A 26,773-nucleotide genomic window follows, 5' to 3' on the forward strand; every position below is an offset into this window, starting at 1 on the left:
ATATTAAAAAATAAAAAAATAAATAAATAAAAATAAAATAAAAATAAAATAAAATTTTGCATGTTAAGGGGCACCTGGGTGGCGCAGTCGGTTAAGCGTCTGACTTCAGCCAGGTCACGATCTCGCGGTCCGTGAGTTCGAGCCCCGCGTCAGGCTCTGGGCTGATGGCTCAGAGCCTGGAGCCTGTGTCCGATTCTGTGTCTCCCTCTCTCTCTGCCCCTCCCCCGTTCATGCTCTGTCTCTCTCTGTCCCAAAAATAAAAAAAATAAAAAAAATAAAAATTTTGCATGTTAAGGGACTGCCTGGGTGGCTGTCGGTTGAGCATCCGACTTCCGCTCAGGTCATGATCTCGCGGTCCATGAGTTTGAGTCCCATGTTGTGTTCTGTGCTGACACTGTAGAGCCTGCTTGGGATTTTCTGTCTCCTTCTCTCTCTGCCCTCCCCTGCTCACGCCTGCCTCTCTCTCTCAAAAATAAACATTAAAAAAAAATTGCACATTAACAATTATGCTTGAGTCCAATGGTGGTATAAAAACATGATGCACAGATAAACATCCAGGACGCAAGGGAATGACGATGAATTATAATAATGAGCTCAACTAACCATGCTTATGAGAAGTTTATCAAGGCCTGGGTCCTCATGGTGACAAGCAGAGGCACATATCTAGATGAAAATGGCCTCCAGAGCTCAAGAGCTCCAGTCAGTGATCACAGAAGCACCATCCCTCTGGACAGCAGTCTGAAAAACTGCTCTGTCAAATATAATGTGACTATAAGGGAAAGAAACATACACCCAATATAATGTGACATGGTCTTTTCTCCGTCAGACCTTCACATCTTCCAGCTACTTCATAGCACATCTGTTTAGGACACATCCAGAAATAGCACTACTGAGATTCAGCTCTGTTCCAAGCACTTTCACATGCATCATCTAATTGCATCCTCATGACAATCCTGTGAGGCTAAGTATTATTATATGCATTTATCCGATGGGGAACCACAGGTTCATTCTGTGAGCAGCAGGACCCCAATAACCTGGGCATGTTTGGGCCCAGTGCCCTGGATCTTTGCCTCATAGGCTCATTTCTCAAAGCCGACCTACAAAACGGGCTTCCAAAGCACCCCCCACCCCAGCATATTCTACTCTTCACCCACTCAGGGACTCAAATCTCATTTCACCAATAAAGACATGTGAGACACAGCAAAGCAGAAACAATTCACTAAACATTCTATGACCTGACCCCTGGTACCATGCACCTAAGAGTGGGCCACTGTGCTGTCCTGAGGAACCAGGGGGAGTGGGATTCACTCCCCCACTGTAAGAAATGGTGCCCTACACTCCCATCGGGTTCCATTCTAGGTAAAAAACAAAAAGGAACAACAAAAAACCCCACACCCCATCGCAAGGAGAGCTGAGTGACAGTATGGGAGAGTGCCAAGTCACCCCCGGTGCGCCAGCTTTCAGCACATCATCTTCTACCTACCAGCACGGTGGAAGAGATCATTTTCCTGGACCTGCTGCACAAGCAGACTGTGGGAGGGACTTGAGCTACAAAGCTTTGGTTACATTCCGTCCTTCCAGGCCCTAACCCCTCTCCTCCAGCCCTTTGTATTCACTCTAACAGCAGGAGGCCAGGTACTGGCAAGAGACCTCTTCTCATCTCTACCACACTTGTTTCCACAGGGGACATAAGAGACCCGGACCCAGCAGCAGCAGCACCTTTGGCTGGGGACTAGCACTTTAGGTGGGGAAGGTAGTGAGATGGTGAAGACGCTAATCGCATTCTTAAATTCTACTTCTTTTCACCGGCCTTGAGTATCTCTCTCACCTTCACCTTCACTAAGGCTCCCTGAGGAATTCAGCCTCCCTGGGCAATGTGGTCTCAGTTGAAGGAGAAGGCCTGCGTTCTCCTCCTCCTCGCAGTTCTTCCCTCCCGCTTCCCAGGGCTATAGAGGGAAACGGGGTGCCTTACCCCTCTGCTTTCAAGCAGTAATTATGCCAAAGTCAAGGGTTTGGGCTGAAGTAAAAAACAGTGTTAGACAAAATCAGAGCACACACCTCCCAATGGGCCTATATTAGTTAAGAGTATGTGGGGCTGTGGGAACTATTTCCACTGAAATTTTGAACAGAAAAGAAGCCTTTAGACTTTTCTCTGAATGCTGAATATTAAGAGATGCTGACTGGTCTGAGCCTGCTTCATTGTAATTAGTGATTCAATCCTAAGGAAACCTGAGAATCCAATGCTGAGTACATCTACAACCTGGCTCAGATAAGAGTTCAAGTGCAAGGAGATCCTACTCCCGGTGTACTACCTTCCCCCCAACTCCCACTGATCTATGCAGCCACTTTCACTTCTAAAATTATTCTCTGGGTCAAAAGCATCATTAAAAAAAAAAACCTTAACACTAAAAGGGGCCTCAACTCCTCCCTTTCCACCTCCCCAAACTACCAACAGTTCTAGAGTCCCCAAAAGTCCTGAATCCAGCCAGTGTCCTCGACTTTCACAATCCTCCCTCTTCCAAGTTCCTTCCATCAGCCAGCCTGCCTCCATCCCTCCTCCTGTCTCTGGAGCCCTTCGCTGTGTCTTTAAGGATTTCACGCCAGGGGCGCCTGGATGGCTCAGTCAGTTGGGCTTCTGACTTCAGCTCAGGTCACATTTTCACGGTTTGTGGTTCGGTTTGTGGTTTGGGCCCTGCGTCGGGCTCTGTACTGACAGCTCAGAGCCTGGAGCCTGCTTCCGATTCTGTGTCTCCCTCTCTCTGGCCCTCCCTGGCTCATGCTGTGTCTCACTCTCTCTCTCAAAAATAAAATAAAAAAACATTAAAAAAAATTTAAGGATTTCACTCCAGAAACTGTCTCTCCTCTCCTGTATTTACAGTGGCTCCTCTCCACTGCCTCTTTCCCACCAGTATTTAAACATGCTCTAAGTCTCTCTGATCTTAAAAAGAAAAAAGGAAAAAAAAACCTCTTCGCCCCCCCCTTTTTTTTTATTTTTGAGAGAGACAGAGCACAAGCGGAGAAGGGACAGAGAGAGACAAGAGAGGGGCAGAAGATCCGAAGCAGGCTCTGTGCTGAGCCCAATGCAGGGCTCAAACTCAAGAGCTGTGACATCATAACCTGGGCCGAAGTCAGACACTCAACCAACTGAGCCACCCAGGTGCCCCCTTCACCCTTTTCTTAATCCAACTAGCTACCACCTCTTTCCTCTTTTACACTCATTTTTAATGGCCTAATACTCTTCTCTCTCTCCACGTTCCACTTCCCACTCATTCAAAAGCCTCTTGTAATCTGGTTTCTGCCCTTTGCAAGGCCCTCTCCATGGCTCAGTCAAGCACACTGCTTTTCAGGCATTGTCTCACATGTCAGCCACACAGCACATTTCAGTGGCGACACTCTTGAATCATGCACTCTTTCCATTGGGCTTCCAAAAAAAAAAGGACATTACATACTCAGCTTTCCTCTTACATCTCTGTCCACTTCTTGATCTGCTTCAGAAGTCCTCATCTTCAGGGTGCCTGGGTGGCTCAGTCTTTTAAGCGTCTGACTTCAGCTCAGGTAATGATCTCATGGTTTGTGAGTTTGGGCCCCGCGTCGGGCTCTGTGCTGACAGCTCAGAACCTGGAGCCTGCTTTGGATTCTGTGTCTCCCTCTCTCTCTGCTCCTCCCCCGCTTGCACTCTGTCTCTCTCTCTCTCAAAAATAAACAAACACTAAAAACAATTAATAAAAAAAAAGAATTCCTCATCTTCCTGCTTCTTAAATACTATAGTGTTTCTTCAGGGTTCAGTCCTGAGCCATCTCTATTCACTCTATAAACGCTCCCTGGGCGAGCTCACCCATTAAGAATCCTTTAATTACATTCTTAATATTGACAACTCTCCCCAGAGGTCCAGACCCATACATTTTTGACTTACTCAATTAACCTGACAGACATTTCCACCTGTAATTTTCATAGGCACTCTCAACTCAACATATTTAAAACTGAAATCAAGCCCCATATGCCCCCCTCACACCTCCCAAGCCCTCCTTCCTGTTTTCCCAGTTACTGTGAATGTGACCACTCCCTACCCCATTTCCCATCTTCAACAACTCCCATTCCCCAATATCCAATGCCTTACCTCAGATCATTCTCATTTTTCCCCTAGAATACTACAATTTATTAGTTGTACTCTCAGAAAAAATGTGGGGTATCTGTCCAACTCAGTGACTCACCTTCCTCTGAACATTCCTTCTCCTCCATCAGTCATGTCTGACTAAATAATACCCTCACCTCCACCTCATTACAGTTGATGGGACCAACTGACCCAAGCTTGGATCAATCAGATTCTTTCTCCCACAGAAGTGGAATTATTGGTATAAGTCTAGGCAGGCAACTTAAAGTGTAAGTGCGAGGTATACAGTAACCATAGTGAGCCACATGAATGAATGAACAGAGAAAGTCCACCTGCAAGAAAGAAAAGACCAACACAGAGGCACAAAAAGGCAGAGATGAGAGAGAGAGAGAGAGAGAGAGATAGCCAGACAGCCAGACAGCCAGACAGAAACCCCTGAGAGCTTTCTTGTTCCTAATATCTTCCTAAGGGTCAGCGACACCCCTGCTCCTAGGTTCCAGAACAGACCCCTCCCTACCTTATCTTTTTATCATTTTCCTTTTTAAATGTCAGCTAGTTTAAGTAGGTGACTACTATGTGCCTATAGAAACTCTTGACTAGGGGCGCCCGTGTGGCTCAGTCGGTTGAGCGTCAGACTTCTGCTCGGGTCATGATCTCACAGTTCATGAGTTCAGGCCCCGTGTCAGGCTCTGTGCTGACAGCTCAGAGCCTGGAGCCTGCTTCGGATTCTGTGTCTCCCTCTCTCTCTCTGCCCTTCCCCTGCTCATGCTCTATCTCTCTCTCTCTCTCTCTCTCTCTCTCTCTCAAAAATAAATTTAAAAAAAATTTTAGAAAGTCTTAATACTTTTGGATTAACTTACTCTTCCTTCCTGGGTCTTAGCTCCCCCATCCATAAAAGTAGAAGATTGAATTAGATAAACTTTATGAAGACAGTAAACATTAACATGCTACAATTTTCATATTCAGTCTATGTACAAAATCATGGACGACCAAATGAATATTTTAGAACTCTGCTTTCTTTAAATGTTTATTTATTTTTCAGAGAGAGAGAGAGAGAGAAGACAGTAGAGGAAGGGCAGAGAGAGAGGGAGACACAGAATCCAAAGCAGGCTCCACTCTCTGAGCTGTCAGCACAGAGCCTGATGTGGGGCTCGAACTCATGAACTGTGAGATTGTAAACTGAGCCAAAGTCGGACGCTTAACCAACTGAGCCACCCAGGAGCCCCAGGATTATGCTTTTTAATAATCAAGTTTTTAAAAGATGTGCTATTTAAAAGCAAATAAAATATCTAATTTAACTCAAAGGAAGTGTTTTATTTGTGTCAATTTTCTACCTATTTATAAGTGTATTTTAAAATTACTTCCTTTTTTTTTTTAAAGCCCTACATTAAAACATTTCTCTGTACTTTGGTGGATAACATTTAGCACATTGCAGGTAGCCCAGTCCATTTTCAAATGGCCCAATTCAAAAGATATTTAGAGAATGCTTTCACTATTCATTCTTACATTATTGCAGAAAAAAATAGATTCACTTTACAATGCCACATTGAAGTGCACTAAGTGTTCTAAAAAAACAAAACCTTTTGTCCTCCCAACAGACTCTAGATAAATTCGTAAGCCACGTATTAAGTACCCAATATACAAAGTACACCTTACATCACTGATAACATACTTGGTAAATAGCTAAATGCTGATAAAGAGTCTGATTCAGTAGGCCTGAGTAAGGCCCTGAGATCTATTCTTTTTCTTAAAGCCTCCCAGGCAATACAGATCATCTGCCATTCTGGGGAACCACTGCCCAGGATCAGAGGCATTTCAGATCTTTTTGAAATAAGTAAAAACTGCAGTATACTATGAACACTTAGGATATAATCAGAGTAACTCTTTATTTGAAAAACGTGTGTGTGTGACCAAATTAAGTAAAGCCTATCAGTGGTTTAAGGGTAAGAGAAGTGGCAAGGAAGTCTGACCATGCTGCCTATCTTTGTGGAGGAAAGGAAGCTAATGACTGCAAATTTCTATTCTCCTGAAGAGATCTGCCACTGGAGAAAACAAAATATACCATAATCTACATTTTACATAGCTATTCAAGATCCTACAGAGAAACCTCTTTGCTGGATGTTTGCTCAAGCTCAAGTTTGAATGCTAGGAAAGTCAAGCAAAAGAGAAAGGCCATCCCAAAGTTGTTCCAGAAACAGGGTCTGACAAGAAGTGGTGGTCAAAGGGAAGATGAGAGGCAGGCTTAGTTGTGGAAATAAAACTTTCTGTTCCAAAGTCTTGGCAAACTCATGGAAAAAGAATGCTGATGTTCTAGCGCCTTAAAAGTCTTTCCCGCTGGGGCGCCTGGGTGGCTCAGTCGGTTAAGCGTCTGACTTCAACTCAGATCATGATCTCACAGCTCATGGGTTCGGGCCCCATGTCGGGCTCTGTGCTGACAGCTCAGAGCCTGGAGCCTGCTCCAGATTCTGTGTCACCCTGTCTCTCTGCCTCACACCCCCTCTGTCTCTCTTTCTCAAAAATAAATAAACATTTTTTTTAAATTAAAAAAAAAAAGTCTTTCCTGCTGCTCTGAGAACTGTGCTGGAAGTTGAACCAGTGAGAGCCCTCATAATGTCCAAAGGGTTATGTCCACAAACTGTGTGTGATTACATACTCACTGTGATCAGGTGTGACTGCCACCGCCACAGAAATCCTGGCAACATTTCAAATAAATCTCCACGTGAGAGATACCAACGGGCAACAGAAAGAACAGGCTAGGAGTCAGGAGACCTAGTTGTGGTCCAAGTTCCACAAATGACAAGCTATGACCTTGAGCAAGTCACTACACTTTTCTGGGCCTCCACTTTCTCATCTGTAAAATAAAAATGTGGCACTGGTTTAAAGGGACATGAAAACCTCTGACCCTGGGAGGTGGGTATCTGCCATATTTTGGTGATTCTTTAGGGATACAAAACACATCAAACAACCTCCTCAATTCTGTGCAGGACTTTGAATTATTATTCTTTAGAAGACAGCATTGCTTTCATATTGGAGGGTAGTGGGTGGAGCAGAAGAAAATAAATTTTAAAGAACTCTCTGATAGGTGGAAGTAGGGGTAGGGATTGGCAAAACATTACTCCCTCTGGGATGTTCGCTACAATCACTTGCTAATTGTCCTGACATACGCACATTTCTTAAACCTGAAGGCAAAGAGATTTTCTGTTAAAGATTGTCCTAAAGAGTGTTTGGAAAGTTTGATATTTAAGACAAAAAAAAAGTCTGAAATTTTCCCTATATGTCTAGTATACCAGCAGTGTGTGGATACCCTCCTGGGTCTCAGCCTCATGGCTCATAGTCCAAAGACTCCTTTCCAGCTGAGCACAATACCCACAGCAGGCCCAAAGGCACACTCCCTTCACCTGACACCTTCCTGCTACCTGCATGATTTTTTCATTGATTCTTGGACCTAAGTCCCTTCAGAAGCAACTGACTCATCAGGTGCCCTGAGCACAGTGGTTTACATTTCAGTTCTATATTGAATATTTTTCCTATTTTTCCAGGATCCTGGATTTAATGTTTTTACCCCTAGTAGGAAACCACCCACTGAAAAAACAGCGCATTTCTCATTCTTTCTCCTTCATAGAGAAAAATGTCTCGGTTGGCTCTCCAGGTAGACTTGAGGTCTCTGGCCACATCCTGACAGCCACCTTCACCTGACTGCCCCTCCCCTAATATGTGGAGCCCCTTCTACAAAATAATTAACCTTCCACTAGTGTTCTCTATGCTTACGGGTAACATCTGCTTAGAAGCCCTCCAAGGCTGTTTCGACTCCCTCCCCCCAACAACCTACCAACCTCCTTCAAGAAAAGCATTAATATTTCTAGTGCCATTTACCTACACCACACACACACACACACACACACACACACACACACACACGTATACACACACAACTCCCTAAACAATCTAGCATCCTCCTTGAAAAACACAATCAGGGAACCCTAAGCAGACAGGCGTGACTCCTAAGCAGATGGCAGGCCTCATAATTAGGTCATTACATAATACCTCTTCTCTAACCAGCTTCTCTACTCCACTTGGAGACCCTGGGTTGATGAGCTTTACACTGTGGATACTTTAATTATAATTCGCTCTTGAAAACACAGTAATACCATGTTTTGATAAAAGAAAAGAAACAGGGTGAGAGAGTGTGGGAGACGGTAGAGTCAAATATTGCTTTTAGCTTCAGCTTTGAGTAGTCCCGACTTATATAGATAACTGTCTTGGTACCTTGGTCTTCCAATTTGTCACAGAGACTCATGCCAATCCCCAGTCGCAACTGGTTCCACTACAAGACTCGCATATAAATGTTATAGTACATGATTCAATTTCTATAGGATACTCCAACACGTTTAGGTATAATGTCAGGCTCTCAACAACTCATCACTGAGCTAAAGACTGCACAAGATGGTGTCCACAAGCACATGGCAACAGCTACTTGGAGTAAGACCCCAGGTCAGCATCAAATCAGGTTAAGTCTTTGATCTCCCAAGACCTCCAACTCCGGGCACTCAGAGATCTTATTTTTTTTTTTTTTAATTTTTTTTCAACATTTTTTATTTATTTTTGGGACAGAGAGAGACAGAGCATGAACGGGGGAGGGGCAGAGAGAGAGGGAGACACAGAATCGGAAACAGGCTCCAGGCTCCGAGCCATCAGCCCAGAGCCTGACGCGGGGCTCGAACTCACGGACCGCGAGATCGTGACCTGGCTGAAGTCGGACGCTTAACCGACTGCGCCACCCAGGCGCCCCCTCAGAGATCTTATTTACAGCCCCTCCACCCCCAGGAAATCTAAAGCTTTCCACCCCACCCCCAGTGCAGCTTCCCACTCTGGTTTTGCTTCTCCTGGAGTATTCACACTCTAAAAATTACTTCTCCCTTCACCCAATATCAAAACCGCTGTCCTTACCAGTCTGTTAGTTTTTAGGGAAGCTGGGGTCTCATACCTGGTATCTGTATGGATAGTCTACAGTTTGCAACAATCATTCACATATATGTTCTCATTTCCTCATTACAATAATCTTGAATTATTTTCAATTAAAAAAATTTTGTTGCTGTTTATTTCTTTTGAGAGACAGACAGTGCGAGCAGGGGAAGGGCAGAGAGGGAGACGCAGAATCTGAAGCAGGTTCCAGGCTCTGAGCTATCAGCAGAGAGCCCGACGCGGGGCTCGAACTCACCAATGGTGAGATCATGACCTGAGCTGAGGTCAGACATTTAACTGACTGAGCCACCCAGGTGCCCCTGAATTGTTTTCAAGATTCAAAATTATTTCAGATTCAAAAACTGAGAGCCAGGTAAGTATTACCAAAAAAGGCAGATATGTAAAATGTCAAGCTATAATTTAAGAATAAAAGAAAAGACTATTCTATTAAAGGAGAGATCAGTGATCTCTGTTTGGCATAAGGTGTAAAAGGAGATACTTCTGAGATGAAGGCCCATCCCTCCATACCACTATCCCAAGGCCCTCAGCTTAGCATTTATGCTTTGGTCACACTGAGTATTCCAAGTTCTGACACTGGCCTGGGAGCATGGCTCTGTTGGCCGCTGGTTCTGATGGACTGGCTTGTGGCCTCAGTGTCTAGCCTCACCGCAATTCTCAGACTATGACACCTAATGCTACCCTGTCTGGAGTCCCGTCCCAATTACTATATCCCTCCTGGACTGTTAAATCAAAGCCTTGATTTCTAAAACTTACTGAGGATATCAGAAATCAAATTTAGAGTCACTTATCCAAAAGTAGGTTTGGACTAGAGTAAAAGCTTTACATATGATGTGACATGTGGTATAAGGAAAAGAGCATGGCCCTTAGGTCAGAAGCTTCTAAGGCTGGATTTCTAGCAACAAAACTTGTTTACATAACCTTGAAAAAGTTACTTAACTCCTATAAGGCTCAGTTACTGTCCCTATTTTGCAGATACAGAAACTTTCTCTGCCAAGGCTACTGAGAGAAAAAAAGGGCTACGAAAGAAAAAAAATACACAGAAAAGAGTCTAGCACAGTGCTCGGCACACACATTGCCTTCTTTCCCCCTTCCCTCCCCAGTGACTGGGGGTAATGGCTCTCTGCCCTCTGCTGTGTTCACTGCCCGGAGAGGTCTGGGGAAAACTCTGAAAAACATGCAGCCCACAAAAACACTGTAGGATGAGTCAGATGACTGTGAACTAATTAGAAAGCACAGCAAAGAGATCAGGATGACCACCAGTAGGGCAGGTTTCATCCAAGCATTGCATTTCTAAAATAATCATTCTGCAGCTTTTCAGGCCTTTTCCAGGTGAGACACTTAAAAATGAACCAAGAACAAAGAAGTCAACTAAAAAGCTGTGGGCTTGTGAACCTAAGGCAAAATGGGTGGTTGAATACCAGGCTGGTAATGAGGCAGAAAGGCAGGCAGGAGACTTCTGGAACAGGGAGCCATGGGCTTTGGAGGCCACTTACCACAGTGTTAACGGGAACCATTGACACAGCTTGGAGGGATCTCAAAGAGGACCTGGCAATGATAATATTCAAAAGGCTCTGTAACACCAATGAAGTCAGGAAACCTAGATTCCAAATGTGGCACTCCATTCATCAACTATGTGGCCGTTAGCTAAAAATTCTTCAAAGGCAGAGAAAGCATTTTTTCCTTGTTTTCTGAATCACCTAAAATAACAAACAGTTAATGCTGGGTAAGTGCTATACTGAATAAAGAAATACCTGGCTTCTGAACTCTCTGGGCCTCAGTTTTCTCTCACAAGATTGTTGGAGATATATCTCCAGGATCACTCCAGGGCTCATAACCATTTCATCGTTCTCCATATATAAACATTTCTCAATCCTAAAAGCACAACAGAATCACCTTGGCAGTCAGCCCCACATCCAGAAACCACTGAGATTCAGAATCCTCAGGGTGGTGGGGTTCTGTTTTTGTTTTTTGAAATCTCCATAGGTGATCCTAACAGCTAGTGTTGGAAACTAACGTACCCTGCTTTCAAATGCAGCAATCTTTACGAAATGAGGGAATTCAGACTGAGTCCTTCCTATCGCCCGCCTTTCTGCCAAAATCAGCAGCTTTCATTTTCAAAAGCAATCCTGCCTCATTCTAAGGAGCAAGGGTTTGTCGTTAGATCTAGAGTCAAAGCCCAGTGCAAACACTCCACAGTAATGTGACCTCAGCCTATTTATACAATGGGGAACCACCAGCTACTCCACTGAGGTGTTATAAAGATTATATAAGATAGCATCATAAAGCACGTAGCACATGTCTAACCACAGAAAACAGCCAACAAATGTTCATCCCCATCTCCCCTAACCCCTTCCTTCCTAAGTAATGTCCATTAGGTGCGTGTCTCACCCTGCCTGCAGCCTTCAGTAAAACTCTGGTTACAGGAGTTTTGCTGATATAAACTTTGCTCCAATTTCAATATTTGTCATGAGCATCAGTTTCTCTATTCCTTGTATTAAGAGGGAAGTCTAAATGACTCTCGATATATTATACTGGTTTGTTGTCAGTAAAAGATGGCTTCGAATGATGCAAGCAGTCAGAAATCCAACTCTCTGAATGGTCAAGATGAGTCCTCGTACTGGGTGGCTGCAGCATCTGAGCATCTGGGAAACGTCCTTGGTGCTGAGCTGTGCAGTTTTGTGACTCCTCAGTTTTGACACCCGTTTTATACTTGCTACCACGGCTACATGCTTTTTTTGTTTTTTCCACACAAGTTTTTATGATGCTTCCATTAAACAGGTTAGTTTTATTGAGTTCATATACATTATTTATTTTTATCAAATGGCACACCTGATCTGTGGATCAAGGTTTACTATTGTTAGTACATTATATGGAAGAAAATCTTACAAAGAGCTCAACCTGGATCTCCAACAGAATAAATGAAAGAACTGCTACCAAAAAAGGCACCTTCTGATTTTCTGTTGCTTTTTAGATGTCTTTTAGAAAAGGCAGACTCAGTCTTGAGAAACATATAAGCAATATGCTCATATGGTATACAATACGGGTCAGTCTCATAACCCAATCACAAAGCCATCACTAGTGTCATCTGGGGTCGGAGTACAGACAAGAAACCAGAATTTTCACTGAATGCCTTGGTCAAGATTGAGGCGCAGAGATGTATCAGGTTGTTAAAGAGTTAAACAGTTCTTAGACTAGTTAACACTAGTTGGGAGACCCGTCAAGGTCAGGAATAAATCAAATAGAGCCCAGACAATTAGCTAATTGTGTGCTGGACAGGGCAGATGATCCAATTACTGGACTCCGAAGCTGGCTAATGGTTAAGCACTGAGGTACTGATCCTAGACCTAGAAAGAAAATCAGCAGGAAAAGGAAGCCTACGGGGTGTGAACAGAATAGATATACAATATTCAAAATTAAAGCAGGCAAAGGAGTATCAGGTCAGGGAAGCTAAGGGTCCTTGAAAGCAGAAACAATCTCTAGGCATGACCCGCCTCAGGCATTCAAGTACAGATAGCAGAGCACCTACACTGGGTAGTTCAGGCACAGGGAAGTTAGCAGCTCCTAGTTTGTTTCAAGGTAGCTTCCATTTTAGCTCACAGAAGGAAGCCAAGCAATATGATTTAAAAACAAAACAAACAAACAAAAAAAGCACTGTCCAACTGGTTTGGATAAAATAATCTATACAAACTAGCTCTGCCAGGCCACAGGAATAAGTCAAAACCTCTACATGACTCTGTTCAATGCATGGGACAACCAACAACAGAGGTCAGACATGTAGACAAGCTGGGAGCTTCATTCTCCACTCTGTGAGCTGAGCTAAAAACAAGGCTTCATCCCCTTACACTGGCAGAGCTATTCTCTGTGGTTTCCACGCTGGTTGAGGCATACTAACTTCCTGGTCAGGGCACACTGGAGCCTGTCCCTAAAACACTCGGTTTTAGCTGGTATCATCACAAAGCTATATCAGTAGCAGCAGAAATGCTGAGGATTAAAGCAAAGGACATTGGGGACTTTGGTCAGCAAAGGTGCCTGAAAACAGGAAAGAGCACACCTTCCAAGAAGGCTTTATAGAGCAACTGTGGTATGATCAGAGTCTGCGTACCCACCCCCAGATTGCTATTCCGCAGTGCCTGTCCTTCCTGGAGGACACAGCCAGGGCAGGAGTGATTCAGCATAAGCCATCCCCACTAACCTTGTACACAGCCTACTTAATATAGCAGGCTTAGATGTCTCAATACTTTAACAGGCAACACTAAGATTCTGTACTTTGCAAACACAATGGCAAATCAAAAACAGTTTTTAGGTTTGAACAATTTTTCTAGTTAGGAATTCTAATACCTAATGGGTACTATCCTTGGTTTAACCAGCTATTAACTGGATAACATTGGATAAGTCTTGACATCTCTAAAACTCCATTTTCACAGTTGTAAAATGGGAATAATTATATCAGTTCTAACAATCTTAAAGTTAGTAGGAAGCTCAAATGATATAAAGTATTAAAGGGATTTAATATTGCATAAAAATGTGATGTCCCTTCCAATTCCCACTCCTACCTCCCTAAAACAAAAACAAAAACAAAAACAAAAACAAAAACAAAAACAAAAACTTGCAGTTTTGTTGGAGAGATAAGACACAAAACATTGAGCAAAAAATGTAAGCCTATGGAAAGACCCATATTAGCTAGAACTGTTAGGGAAAGTTTCTTGAGACAAATGGAACTTTGGATGAATTCTGAAGGACTGGTAAGATTTGGAAAGGCAAATCCATTTTGTATGTCCAGATTTTACAGAGCATTTACTCACACTGCAGTTCGACTATTTATAGTTAAGAGGGTAACATTATAAATATCACTGCAATTTTATTATTCTCAATGACTTTGAGAAATAGGTAGATTTAAGGCATAAAGTAGATAAAGGACTCAATTCAAAAGGTCACAGTCGCAAAGCAAAAAATGAAGTCCGGTTCAGCAACTTATGTTACCTGGCTCAGTTAGAGCATGAAATAACTGGAAATCATCCAAAACTAGTAAGGTCTACCGATCATCCACACCACCACTCTGATCCTACGTGAGAGATTCTACTGTGCGCCACCAGAGTATATAAGTACCATTCCTCATAGTGAACCAAGGCAGGAGAAATAAGACTATGTTTGAGGAAGTCTGTGTAAATGACTTATAAATCACTTTAATCTGGAACCAAAAGAGTTAGAGTTGGTTCTATATTTCAAACCACAACAACCACAGACAGTTTAATGGAGCTTAAATAGGAAAGTTGGGGCAAGATGTCATCAAGGGATCTTCTGATAACTTTCCTAACATTTTATCAATAGCTCCCAGTTACCCTCTCCTGGTTCTCCTATTCCACAGAGGGGTCAATAAAAGAAGATGAGGAAGTGACTCGGGGAATCCACAAACTGGGACAAAAGGAAGACTATTCCTCCAAATTCCCAGTTCCTCCAATCTCTAGACTAGAACACAATTCTCAATAAATGGTCCATTTGGGTATTCAACGAGCCACTGAACTAATCATGTGTCCTGCCAGTATTTCTAGTTCGGTAGTGCCTAAACCCACTTCAAGATCAGTCACACCACTGTTTCTCAAGAGAGGGCTACTTTGCCCGCAAGAGGAGATATTTGCTAAAGTCTGGAGACATTTCTGATTTGGGGGGCATGGGGTGGGTGGGAGGGTAGTAGGGACCTACTGGCATCAAGTGGGTAGAGGCCAGGAATGCTGCTAGCATCCTACAATGCACAGGACAGCACAACACAACAAAAAATTATCCAGCCCTATATGTCAGTAGTCTCAAGGTTGAAAAATCCTGCTCTAGGGGCACCTGGATGGCTCAGTCAGTTAAGCATCTGACTCTTGATTTCAGTTCAGGTCATGATTTCAGGGTTCATATGATCAAGCCCCTTGTCAGGCTCTGGGCTAATAGTGTGGAGCCTGTTTGGGATTCTTTCTCCCTCTCTCTGTGCCCCTCCCCCATTTGCATGCATGCATATTCTCTCTCTCTCTCTCTCTCTCTCTCAAAATAAACATAAAAAAAATTTTAAATAAAGAAAAGAAAAATCCTGCTCTAGGCAATGTTCTATCACATATATATCCCAGAATCACAAAGCCATTACCTGTTAACTCATAAATGTTGGCAATGACTAGGACAAGCAGGTAATAACTATTTATAAAAACTGAACATATACCTTTAAAAAAAATCCATCAGAGAATTTCTACAACATGTAACAAATAGGTACGTTAAAATGCTTTAAGGGGTTGTACACACTTCTGAACTTGTCATGGGGATAAACTTAGAGAATTCAGTTATCCTTCAAAAGTTTGTATTTAATTGATAATGAGCTTACAGATACATAATAACTTAGAGCTCATTCACACTACATCACTAAAGAATGAGTTGTTTTGAGTTTTTCAACTGACTCTTTCAAAGAATGCCAACATATTTGTATTTTAATTATTTTGATGAAATTCTTTTTCAAATTTATTAAACCTATTTTGGAAGTTTAAGTCAATGAGGTTCAGCTGGAAGAAAAACTAAAGAGAGAAATACTGAAAATGTTCAGATCAAATTTCTATTACTTACAGATGATATGGTTGTCTACTTGGAAAACTCAAGACAATGAGATCAGAAACAACTAATAAAAGTTCAGTAAGAAAACTAGTATAGAGGCACATGGGGTGACTCAGTTGGTTGAGCATCCAACTTCAGCTCAGGTCATGATCTCGCAGTTGGTGAGTTCGAGCCCCACATTGGGCTTGCTGCTGTCAGCCTGTCAGTGCAGAGCCCCCTTCATATCCTCTATCCCCACCTTCCCATCCCTCCCTGCCTGTGCTCTCTCAAAAAAAATATATATATATATTTAAAAAATAAAGAAACAAAAGTAGTTATAAAACCAACACAAACACAAAAAAAAAAATCCATAGCTTTCCAAAAGTAAAAGGCTGACAATCCAAGAACTTGGTGAGAATGGACAGCAATAAAAACGTTCATACATTGCTAGCATTAATGTAAAACCGTACAACTTTATAAAAGACTATTTTTCCAAAGTTAAATGTACACTTACCCTATGAACCAGCAATCCCACTCCCAGAGAAGGGAAACAAATAGTCACACACAGACTTGCGTGAGAATGTTAACAGCCAAAACTGGAAGAATTCAATTGTATTTCAAAAGTTGAATGGATAAATAAATTGGGGAATATCAATATAATAAAATACCACACAGAAATAAGATATCATATTGATACTGAGTCCATGGGTGAACCTCAAAATGTGTAAAAGTAGCCAGGGAGAAAAAAAAAAAAGTACATGCTAAACACCTCAATTAAAATGTAGAGATTGTCAGACTGGATAAAAAATAAAGATCCAACTATATTATGCCTATAAGGAACCCACTTTAAATATAAAGATACAGATAAGTTAAAGTAAAAGGATAAAAAAGACATGCGATGCTAACACTAATCAAAAGAAAGCTGAAGAGACTATATTAATATCAAAGTCGATTTCAGAGCAAAGCTATTACAGGGCTATTTCATAATCATAAAGAGGTCAATTCACCAACAAATGTCTACCTAATAACAGAAATTCAAAGTACATGAAGCAAAAATTAATAGAACTACAAGGAGAAATGAACAAATCTATAATAATAGTCAAAGATTCTAATACCCTGCCCTCAATAATTGAGAGAACAAATCAACAGAAAATTAATATGGATATAAAAGACTTGAACAACACTACCAACCAACTTGACCTAATAACCATCGTGACCTAATTGACATTTATAGAACACTCCATTTAACAACAGAATACATTGTTTTCAAGTGCCCACAGAAGATCAAGATATGCCATATTCTATGGCTATAAAAGAATTCTCAATAAACTTAAAAGGATTTAAATCAAAGTATGTTCTGTGACTAATATGATCTTAAATGGAACTAAATTAGAAATCAGTAACAGAAAGATCTCTGGGGAAAGCCACAAATATTTGGAAACTATTTAGTTTCCAAATACTCCTATAACTTACGGGTCAAACATGAAATCAAAAGGGAAATTAGAAAGTATTTTGAACTGAATGAAAATTAAAACTAAAATTTCAGTAGGTTACTTTTGTTTTTGGGTGAAATTATTCAAAATTTCACCTAGGAAAAAAAATGCACTGGAATACTGACATAGTCAAATGAGAGCAGGGGTGGGGTCCCACCAGACATTAAAATTTAGAAACATATAATTTAGATATAAAATTATAAAATGTGATTGCTGCAACAACAAACAGAAAAGTGAAAAGACCTCAAGAACATGTAAGAATTTAATATGTATGGGAATTATCCAATAAAAACTGTTGGTACCATTAACTAGTCATTGGGGGGGGGGGGTGGAAATTTCAAGTTAATTCCCTCTATCACCCAAATACCAAAATAAACTCTGGATTAACTAATTACGGGTCACAAACTCAAATGTCCTTAAGGATCATGTAGGTAAAATAAAATGTTCAAATCTAAATATGTGAAGTATAAGACAAATAAAGCTGTGAGGACTGGGACAAATCAGAGGATAATCCCAACTGAGAAAAACACTATGGGGGCAGGGGGAATCAACAACCCCCACCTCTTCTAACCTGTGAAATTCAACCTATTAGAAAAAAATGTTTGCAATTTCTGACATAAATGTAAAACCTGAAACCAGATCAGTACTAAAAGGAAATTAAGGTAATACTATAACCTCGAGATAGGGAAAGTTTTCTATAAACATACTATGAAAGGAATAACCAAAATTTTATTGATTTCCCCTCATTAAAATTTGAAATTTACTTGTGGTGAACAAAACACACTAAGAAAGGGGCACCTGGGTGGCTCAGTCCATTTAGCATCCCATTCTTGATTTCAGCTCAGGTCATGATCTTGTAGTTCTGAGACTGAGCCCTGCATCAGGCTCTATGCTAACAGTGAGGAACCTGCTTGGGATTCTCTCTCTCCCTCTCTCTCTCAGCCCCTTCCCTGCTTGCTCTCTCTCTCTTTCTCTCTCAAAATAAATAAACATTAAAAAAAAGTTAAAAGCAACAGAAAAAAAGTTTTACCATAAAAAAGTTACACAAAAGTCAATACATCCTGGGGCACCTGGGTGGCTCAATCGGTTAAGCATCCGACTTCAGCTCAGGTCATGATCTCATAGTTCGTGAGTTCAAGCCCCACATCCAGCTCTCTGCTATCAGTGCAAAGCCTGCTTTGGATCCTGTCTGCCTCTCTCTCTGCTCCTCCCCTGCTTGTGCTCTTTCTCCCTGCCTCAAAAATAATCATTAAAAAAAAATCAATACATCCTATCTTGAGACCCACCCATCTGGGTTATGAGAATTAGACTCACTTAAACCTCTTCTTCAAATTCTGAGGCATTTCTTCTCATTCATGAGGACTGGTTCAGATTTTGTATACTCCAAGAATATATGTCTGAAGAGAAAAGTTACCATGCTTGTGCACTGAGGAGTTAATCTGTTAAATTCTTCTTGTAAAGAACCAATAATTTGCTAGTTTATAAACCATAATAATCTCATGCATCCCAGTCCCTAAAATGCATTTTTTCTAGGGGTGCCTGTGTGGCTCAGAGCGTCCGACTTCAGCTCAGGTCAGGATCTCACAGTTTGTGAGTTAGAGCCCCACATCGGGCTCTGTGCTGACAGCTCAGAGCCTGGAGCCTGTTTCAGATTCTGTGTCTCCCTCTCTCTGCCCCTTCCCCACTCATGCTCTGTCTCTCTCTGTCTCTCAAAAATGAATAAAACGTTTTAAAAAATGCATTTTTTCTAATTGACTTCTTTAGCTTTTACTCCTGTTAGCGTATTTTTTGGCATTAACGATAGTATTACATAAACACTGATTTAAAAGAATTCTAACATCAAATACTGGCAGGAATACAACAAAAGGGGCACTTAAACATGGTGATAAAAGTGCAATCTGACAATATACATTGGAAGCCCTGAGAAAGTCCACATCCATTAAGCCAACAAGTCTCCTGGAACTTTATCTTGATGAAAGGTGCAGTTATATATATTTACATATATGTATGTATATGTAATGCTTTATGCAGCGTTAATATCCAAATCGGAAACCTAAATATTTGACAATAGGAAATTAACTCAATTACTGTACATCCACACCCCTTCAAAAATGAACGTCTGTACTCACGTATGGGAAATGTTCACACTATATTGTTTAGCAAAGAAAAGCATACTTCGCAATGTGAATATTGTTAATACTACTAAACTGTCCACTTAAAAACAGTTAAGAGGGTATATTTTACATTATGTGTTTTTTACAATTTTAAGAAGAAAAAAGAAAACAAAAGCAGGCCTCAAGTTCTCACAAATTTGGCATAAATATCTATTATATAATATATAGTTCCTATATAATATAAAAATACATAATATATTTTATATTTCATATATTTATACATAGAAAAAGGCTAGAGAGTTAAACACTAATATGCTGTGTAGTAAATCTGCGGATGTAAGATGTGGGCTGTTTTTTGTATTTTTTCTTTTTTTAAAAAAATTTTTAGGGGCGCCTGGGTGGCTCAATCGGTTGAGCAGCTGACTTCAGCTCAGGTCATGATCTCTCAGTCCGTGAGTTCGAGCCCCGCGTCGGGCTCTGTGCTGACAGCTCAGAGCCTGGAGCCTGTTTCAGATTCTGTGTCTCCCTCTCTCTGACCCTCCCCTGTTCATGCTCTGTCTCTCCCTGTCTCAAAAATAAACAAATTAAAAAAAATTTTTTTTAATGTTTATTTATTTTTAAGAGAGAGAGCATGAGTGGGAGAAAGGCAGAGAGAGAGGGAGACAGAGGATCTGAAGTGGGTTCTGCACTGACAGCAGAGAGCCGGATGTGGGGCTCAAACCCATGAACCATGAAATCATGACCTGAGCCAAAATCAAGAGTCGGACACTTAAGTGACTGAGCCACCCAGGCACCCCAAGCAGTGATATATTTCTGAAGTCGAATCTATTTTAGCCCACCAACTCAACTGTCTTCTACCATCATACACATGCCCAATAACAGTCACAAATAAGACATACACCCCTGGACATTCACACAAGGGCTAGTTCAAGCAGGAACATCCTGTAGGCTGTGTTTAACTCCTAAGGGGTAAAAGCTGTACCTCCACATCACCCTTTGGTACTCAAGAGAAGTCAAAATGTGAGGGACAGTCAGGTTATGGAAGGGATAACCTTGAATTTATTCAGGTGCCTATACATGACTGTGTTTCAAAATAAACTATAAAATAATTATAAAATAAAATAAAACAAAATTTGGTGTTTTGTATCTAACAACATGACAGAGGTGTGTGGTGACACCATGGCAGAGAGCTGTGTTTTCAAGGTCACATCTATCAGGAATGTGGTTGCTGAATACCATGGAAATTAATCATATCTTACTTCATTGATGTCTCGTGAATAGAAGTCACCAGCTTTCCCCAAAAGGACTCTGGTCCTGGTGAGGTCAGAAACTTACAAATTCTGAGAAACCATGCTCTAAAAAAGGGTGAGGTAGCTTGTTGAGTAAGTGCATGCGTTTGAGGAGGGAGTGCGGCAAAGAAACCAACTTTCTTTGTCTCAATCTGCAATATAACCTCTGGTTCAACTAAAAAGCTGGAAGGCGCTACAACCAGAAACCAGAAGCAGTGTGGCTATTACAAACGCCTGCAAACTAGCCCAGAAACAACTAGCATGTGGCTTTCTGAATGTTCCTGGTGCTAGAAGTCCACCAAACGGAAGTACTACCACTCTGCCTCAGCACCCTACTTCTCAGCTTCTGGTTCAGGTGTGCTAGAAAGGATGGATTCCTCTCCTCGTGTAGAGGCTGCACATCCCTACCTTTGTGCCTTTTCTCACATCCCTACCAATCTTATCATTCAAGGCTCACTTTCCCCAAGGAGTCTGCCTTGGTTATTTTTGCTTCACTCACCTCTCTCTTAACTCCCACAGCATCTAATTGTAAGAACTGGAGATTAATTGTATACCACATGTTATCTTTTAAAATTTCTCCATATTACACTTTATATCTTGTGCTGGACTCTAATGTACCAAAAACTGGCTTCTGTGACTCATACAACTGCAGCCTTAGCACAGCATGGCATATGTAACTGGGGCTCAGAACATAGTTGTCTGATTAGAAAGGCCTGGTAGGGGTGCCTGGATGGCTCAGTCGGTTAGGTGTCCAACTCTCAATTTTGGCTCAGGTCATGACCTCAAGGTACCTGGGATCGAGCCCCTGTGTCAGGCTATGTGCTGTTGGCATGGAGCCGCTTGGGAATTTTTCTCTCTCCCTCTCTCCCTGCCCCTCCCATGCTTACGCTCCTTCTCTCTCTCAAAAGATATAAACTTAAAAAAAAAAGAAAGAAGAAAAAGAAAAGAGGGGCACCTGGGTGGCTCAGTTGGTTAAGCATCCGACTTTGGCTCAGGTCATGATCTCACGGTTCGTGGGTTCGAGCCCCGCGTCGGGCTCTGTGCTGACAGCTCAGAGCCTGGAGCCTGCTTCAGATTCTGTGTCCCCCTCTCTCTCTGACCCTCCCCTGTTCATGCTCTGTCTCTCTCTGTCTCAAAAATAAATAAACATTAAAAAAATAAAATAAAATAAAATAAAATAAAATAAAATAAAATAAAATAAAATAAAATTTCTCCATATTACACTTTATATCTTGTGCTGGACTCTAATGTACCAAAAATTGGCTTCTGTGACTCATACAACTGCAGACTTTAGCACAGCATGGCAAACGTAACTGGGGCTCAGAACATAGTTGTCTGATTAGAAAGGCCTGGTAGGGGTGCCTGGATGGCTCAGTCGGTTAGGTGTCCAACTCTCAATTTTGGCTCAGGTCATAACCTCAAGGTACCTGGGATCGAGCCCCTGTGTCAGGCTATGTGCTGTTGGCATGGAGCCGCTTGGGATTTTTTCTCTCTCCCTCTCTCCCTGCCCCTCCCATGCTTACGCTCCTTCTCTCTCTCAAAAGATATAAACTTAAAAAAAAAAGAAAGAAGAAAAAGAAAAGAGGGGCACCTGGGTGGCTCAGTTGGTTGAGCATCCGGCTCTTGATCTCAGCTCATTTTGTGATCTCACTGTTAGTGACATCAAGCCCTGCGTCAGGCTCTGCATTGACAGTACAGAGCCTCCTTGGGATTCTGTCTCACCCTCTCTCTGCCCCTAACCCACTTGGTCACGCGCTCACTCATTCTCTCTCTCTCTCTCTCTCAAAATAAATAAATGAACTTTCAAAAAAAGAAGGGAAGGGAAGGGGAGAAGAAGGGGGGGGAGGAAGGGGGAGGGAAGAAAGGTCTGGTAGTCAGAAGCAATGCTTGTTCACAAGTGATTCAACACATAAGCAATTTACTCTGGCCTCCAACTGATGGCATCTTAATCAGATGCAATGATAAGGGGTCAAAGACCGAATAGAACCATAGGCCAAAGACCCAAAGGGCACTTTTGACCAAATTAACTGGTTGGATAGATCTTGGGCCCTGAGTGACCAAACCAGGAGCCCAAAGGGTATAGGTTACAGCCAACCACTTATTCTCAAGAGTACCACTAAAGTTAAATTAACATATGTAGAGACAAAACTCAAACACAGAAGGCAGTGGTTTAAAAACAAAACAAAACAAAACAAAAAACATGGCTGATCTGCCTAACTGACTGAATATGTCACTTTCTCCTGGCTTCACTTTAGCTCCAAGGGAAGCAAGTCAATATTCACTTCAATATTCACTTTGAGCATCCTTGCTTGTTGCCTCAAAGATATTTTGCATGCTAAAAATTACTGAGTGAAAGTTTGGTGAGGAACAGGATATTTATAGTCTGTAAAGTACTGTACCACAAAATACTTATTAACTACAAAGTAAAAAATAGTAACCTCACAGTAGAGAAGCCTGGCAGATAGCATTTAACCAGGTGATTAAAGTTAATCACCAGTGACAGGACAAACAGACATCGTGTGTCTCTTGATATGTTGCACTGAGAAGGACACAATGACCCTGTGGTATTCCAGCCAAAAACACGTCATGACCTGTGTCTAATCATAGGAAACATAAGACTTAGCAAATTAAGGGACATCTTACAAAAAAGGAACTTATCTGTACTCTATAAAAATCAAATCATGAAAGCCAAAGCAAGATTAAGAGCTGGCCCAGATTTAAAAAGATTTTAAAAGATTTAAGAGACAGGACAACTAAATACAATGTTTCATCCTGGATTAGATCCTGGACTGGGGGGGGGGGGGAATGTTTTTCTTTTCCTATGAAGAACATTGGCAGGACAACTGGTAAACTTTGAATAATTACATAACAGTATTATATCAAAGTTAATCCCCTGATTTTGACAACTGTACGGTGGTTCTTTTTTAATTTTTTTCAATGTTTATTTATTTTTGAGAGACAGAGCATGAGTAGGGAAGGGGCAGAGAATCTGAAGCAGGCTGTCAGTTAAGAGCTGTCAGCACAAGGCCCGACGTGGGGCTCAAACCCATGAACTACGAGATCATGACCTGAGCCAAAGTTGGACGTTTAACCAACTGAGCCACCCAAGCGTCCCTGTTTTTTTGTTTGTTTATTTGTTTCTTTTGCTGTTTTGTTTTTTCTTAATAAAACAAAAAATGAAGTACTTAGGGGAAAGGGATATATCTGTAACTGTCGGATGGTTCAGAAAAAAAATGTATGTATATATAGATAGAATGAAAAGCAAAGGTAGCAAAACGTTAGCCTTTGGTAAATGTGGGTAAAGGGTGTATAGGAATTTCTGCACTATTTTTAAACTGCTTCTGTAACTCTGATTTATTTCAAAATCTGAAGAAGGAAGGGAGGGAAGGAGGGAAGAAGATGGAGGGAGAAAGGGAGGGAGGGAGGGAGGAAGGGAAAGACAGACAGACAAGGTGTGTTAGAGACCAGGCCTTCTGAGCACAGAGACCCAGATTCCAAGACTGGCCTTTCTCCTTTGATGTGGGCAGCAATGATGAAATGGAGGAGTACACAGATCTGGGTGCTAATCACTCTGCTTTGCACAAACTAAGCTTACAATAAATGATATTTATTATTTCAAATTTAAAAATAAAACAAAAAATGTAAAGTGCTGACAGCACTTTTATTTTATGGGAGCAAGTATGTAATTTTACAGAGCAAGAAAGTAAAGCCTTATTACCAAAACTCTGGCTTTCAATACAGGAGAAAAAAAAAAACCTACACATTACCCATTTATGAATAAAGATGCAGAGATACTCAATAAAATGCTAGCAAATTGAATCTGACAGTATGTTAAAAGAATAATAGACCATGGCAAAATCAAGTTCGCTCAGAAAGGTAAGGTTGGATGAATGGATGGATGGATGGGTAAATAGATGGATGGATGAAATCAAGAAATTCATAAAAATAATTCATCAGTTATAGAGGTCAAAAAAAAGGAAAGGATTTATAGATTTCATAAAGAGAAATTCTCAATATTTAAACATCTTTTCCCGGTTTTTAAGTGTTTATTTTTCCACTGGGAATATCTGTAACTTTTCTGATTATAAAAGTAATTATGATTATTATGAAATTTTTCAAATAATGCAAAAGCAGGTAGAGTAGAAAGTTTTCTGACTAGTCCATGATAATGTGGAGTAAGTCTTTCCAGTCTGTGGAAGCATACTTATAGGTAGATAGCAAGCCACTGAGCAAGACAGAGAGAAAAAACCCCATTCTGAGAACAAAACATGGACCCTGACCCCACCAATTACTCTGTTAGAACTGGGGGCTCTCAAGAAGCCTGCCACTGATAAAGTAGAATCCCATATCCTCCCCCTTCCTGCCTGACCAATCACCATCAATCCAGACAGTAGCAATCTACCCATGAGTCATTTCAGGGAAGCTCTCATGACAAATAGGTCCCCACCACTCAGTTACTAGCCATCCTCAGTTATCATTGAGTTCTGTTGTAAAAAGGTAAGAGGATGAAGTTAAAAAAAGAAAAAAAAAACCACTTTTTTTTTAAAAGAGAGAACATTTAGGAATAACATTTAAAAGTAAAGATGGAAAAATTAAAAAGAATTAAGGAGATCTTGTATAGTAGAACCCAAGCTAAAATCATCATCTTCATTGTCATCTGCTTTGGGCACTACACAGTGTAAAAAGCATATTATTCTGAGTACACTTGTGTTTCAGGAATAGGAGGTAGTTTCTCAGAACTCAGACAACACACTTTATCATTCAAGTCATGGACAGAAGAGGAAGTGGTCAGGGGAGTAGAAGTCCCAGTCACTGATACTCTTCTCTATCTGTGGCCACAAAATAAGGCATTTCCCAATAATAAAAGGCACAGCATCCAACAGGAAGCATACTACTCACTCCCAATTCCAAATAACTTGCCCTGCAAAAGGTGAAGAGCCTTCTGGAACCAGGGAAGTTAAAGAGTCTGATCTCATCCCTTCAGAACAACCAGAGCTCAAGGTCACAGTAACTTAACTCCCCAGTATTATTTTGACGAACTTCATAAAAACAAAAGCTGCCATTGATACACTTCAATGCCCAGCCACTGCACCAGAGAAGCAGATATTAAAAATTAATCCAGCTAGCAAAGCACCATTCAATGTCAGGCAGCTCTACATAGGAGATGAAGCTCCAAATAGGCTTGGACTGAATACTGATCGTCCCTTGTCAAGAACTTCTACAATTTAGACCATGGCCTACTTCTTCTCCTTGTGGGTCTACTTCTGGTTGGTCAGCTCTGCTGCAGCTGTGCAAGCAAACTTCCGTTTGGCCTCACTACTTTCCTGGTTCTTCCACTCTCCCACTGCTCATCTTCCCTAGGGCTCACCACCTCCAAACGCAGGCTGCTAACTCACCTTCTCTTCATGCCCTTCTGCAGTATCCGTGGCAAAATTCACACACTAACAGAGTGCCAGCCATCACCCCTATTCTGGAGTAGACATTAACGGGAGTAGGATTTTACTATGTGGGAAAGAAAGACAGGGAAGGACCAGGCCAACAGAGACTTAAAAACCATGCTGAGGGTGGATGATTGAGGAAGTAGCAAGTGGTTCAGCATGAATGCAGCTTAACATCTAATACATCTCCACCTCTAGGGTCTGCTTGTCCTGAGCATCACACCAAACACACACCAGGCTCTCCGCATGGGGGTCTTCAGATACCTCAAACCTAACATATTCTTGCCCAAACTTTTCTCCTTCTCTACTCTAAATCTTGGCTAATAGAGCCACCATGCATTCAATCAAGCTCAAAACCTCAGTCATATCGTATCAGACTCTTCCCTCTCTGTCCAGAGTACCTCAACAACTGGTGTCGATACTATTCCAAAATGGTCGTGAATCTTTTCCCTGTCGCTTTCTACTACCACTAATTTTAGCCATATCTTTCACCTGGACTACTGAAGAACCCAATGTGTGCTACCCAAACTCCCACTCTTCTCTGAATCCACTCTGTCACTGTGTCACTATGAAGCCTTCCTCACCACCAGCAGTTTGTCCCTTTTCCTTGCTTTCATAGTGCTTCGTCCCTATCTTTACCAGTACAAAACCAGAACATGGTATGATCATTATTTAAAACATGTCTGTCTCTCACAGAGAGGAAGGGAGGCAAACCATAAGAGACTCTTAAATACTGAGAACAAACTAAGGGCTGATGGCGGGGGGGGGGGGGGGGGGGGGGGGGGGG

General features: G+C 41.5%; 1 protein-coding gene across 8 annotated transcripts in view; it reads right to left on the reverse strand.

Annotated features, from left to right (window-relative positions):
* Positions 1-26,773, reverse strand: part of AAK1 (AP2 associated kinase 1) — a 180,425-nt gene that overhangs the window by 118,465 nt on the left and 35,187 nt on the right. Inside the window, exon 1 of one of the 8 annotated variants that reach the window (XM_049651585.1) lies at positions 10,588-13,676. The exons of the other annotated variants lie outside the window; for them this stretch is intronic. The gene's annotated coding sequence lies outside the window, so the exon portion shown is untranslated. Of the gene's footprint in view, positions 1-10,587; positions 13,677-26,773 lie in introns of those variants that run through there. 8 annotated transcript variants of the gene reach the window in all.

The sequence above is a fragment of the Panthera uncia genome, assembly GCF_023721935.1.
Source record: "Panthera uncia isolate 11264 chromosome A3 unlocalized genomic scaffold, Puncia_PCG_1.0 HiC_scaffold_11, whole genome shotgun sequence".
Taxonomy (NCBI): domain Eukaryota; kingdom Metazoa; phylum Chordata; class Mammalia; order Carnivora; family Felidae; genus Panthera; species Panthera uncia.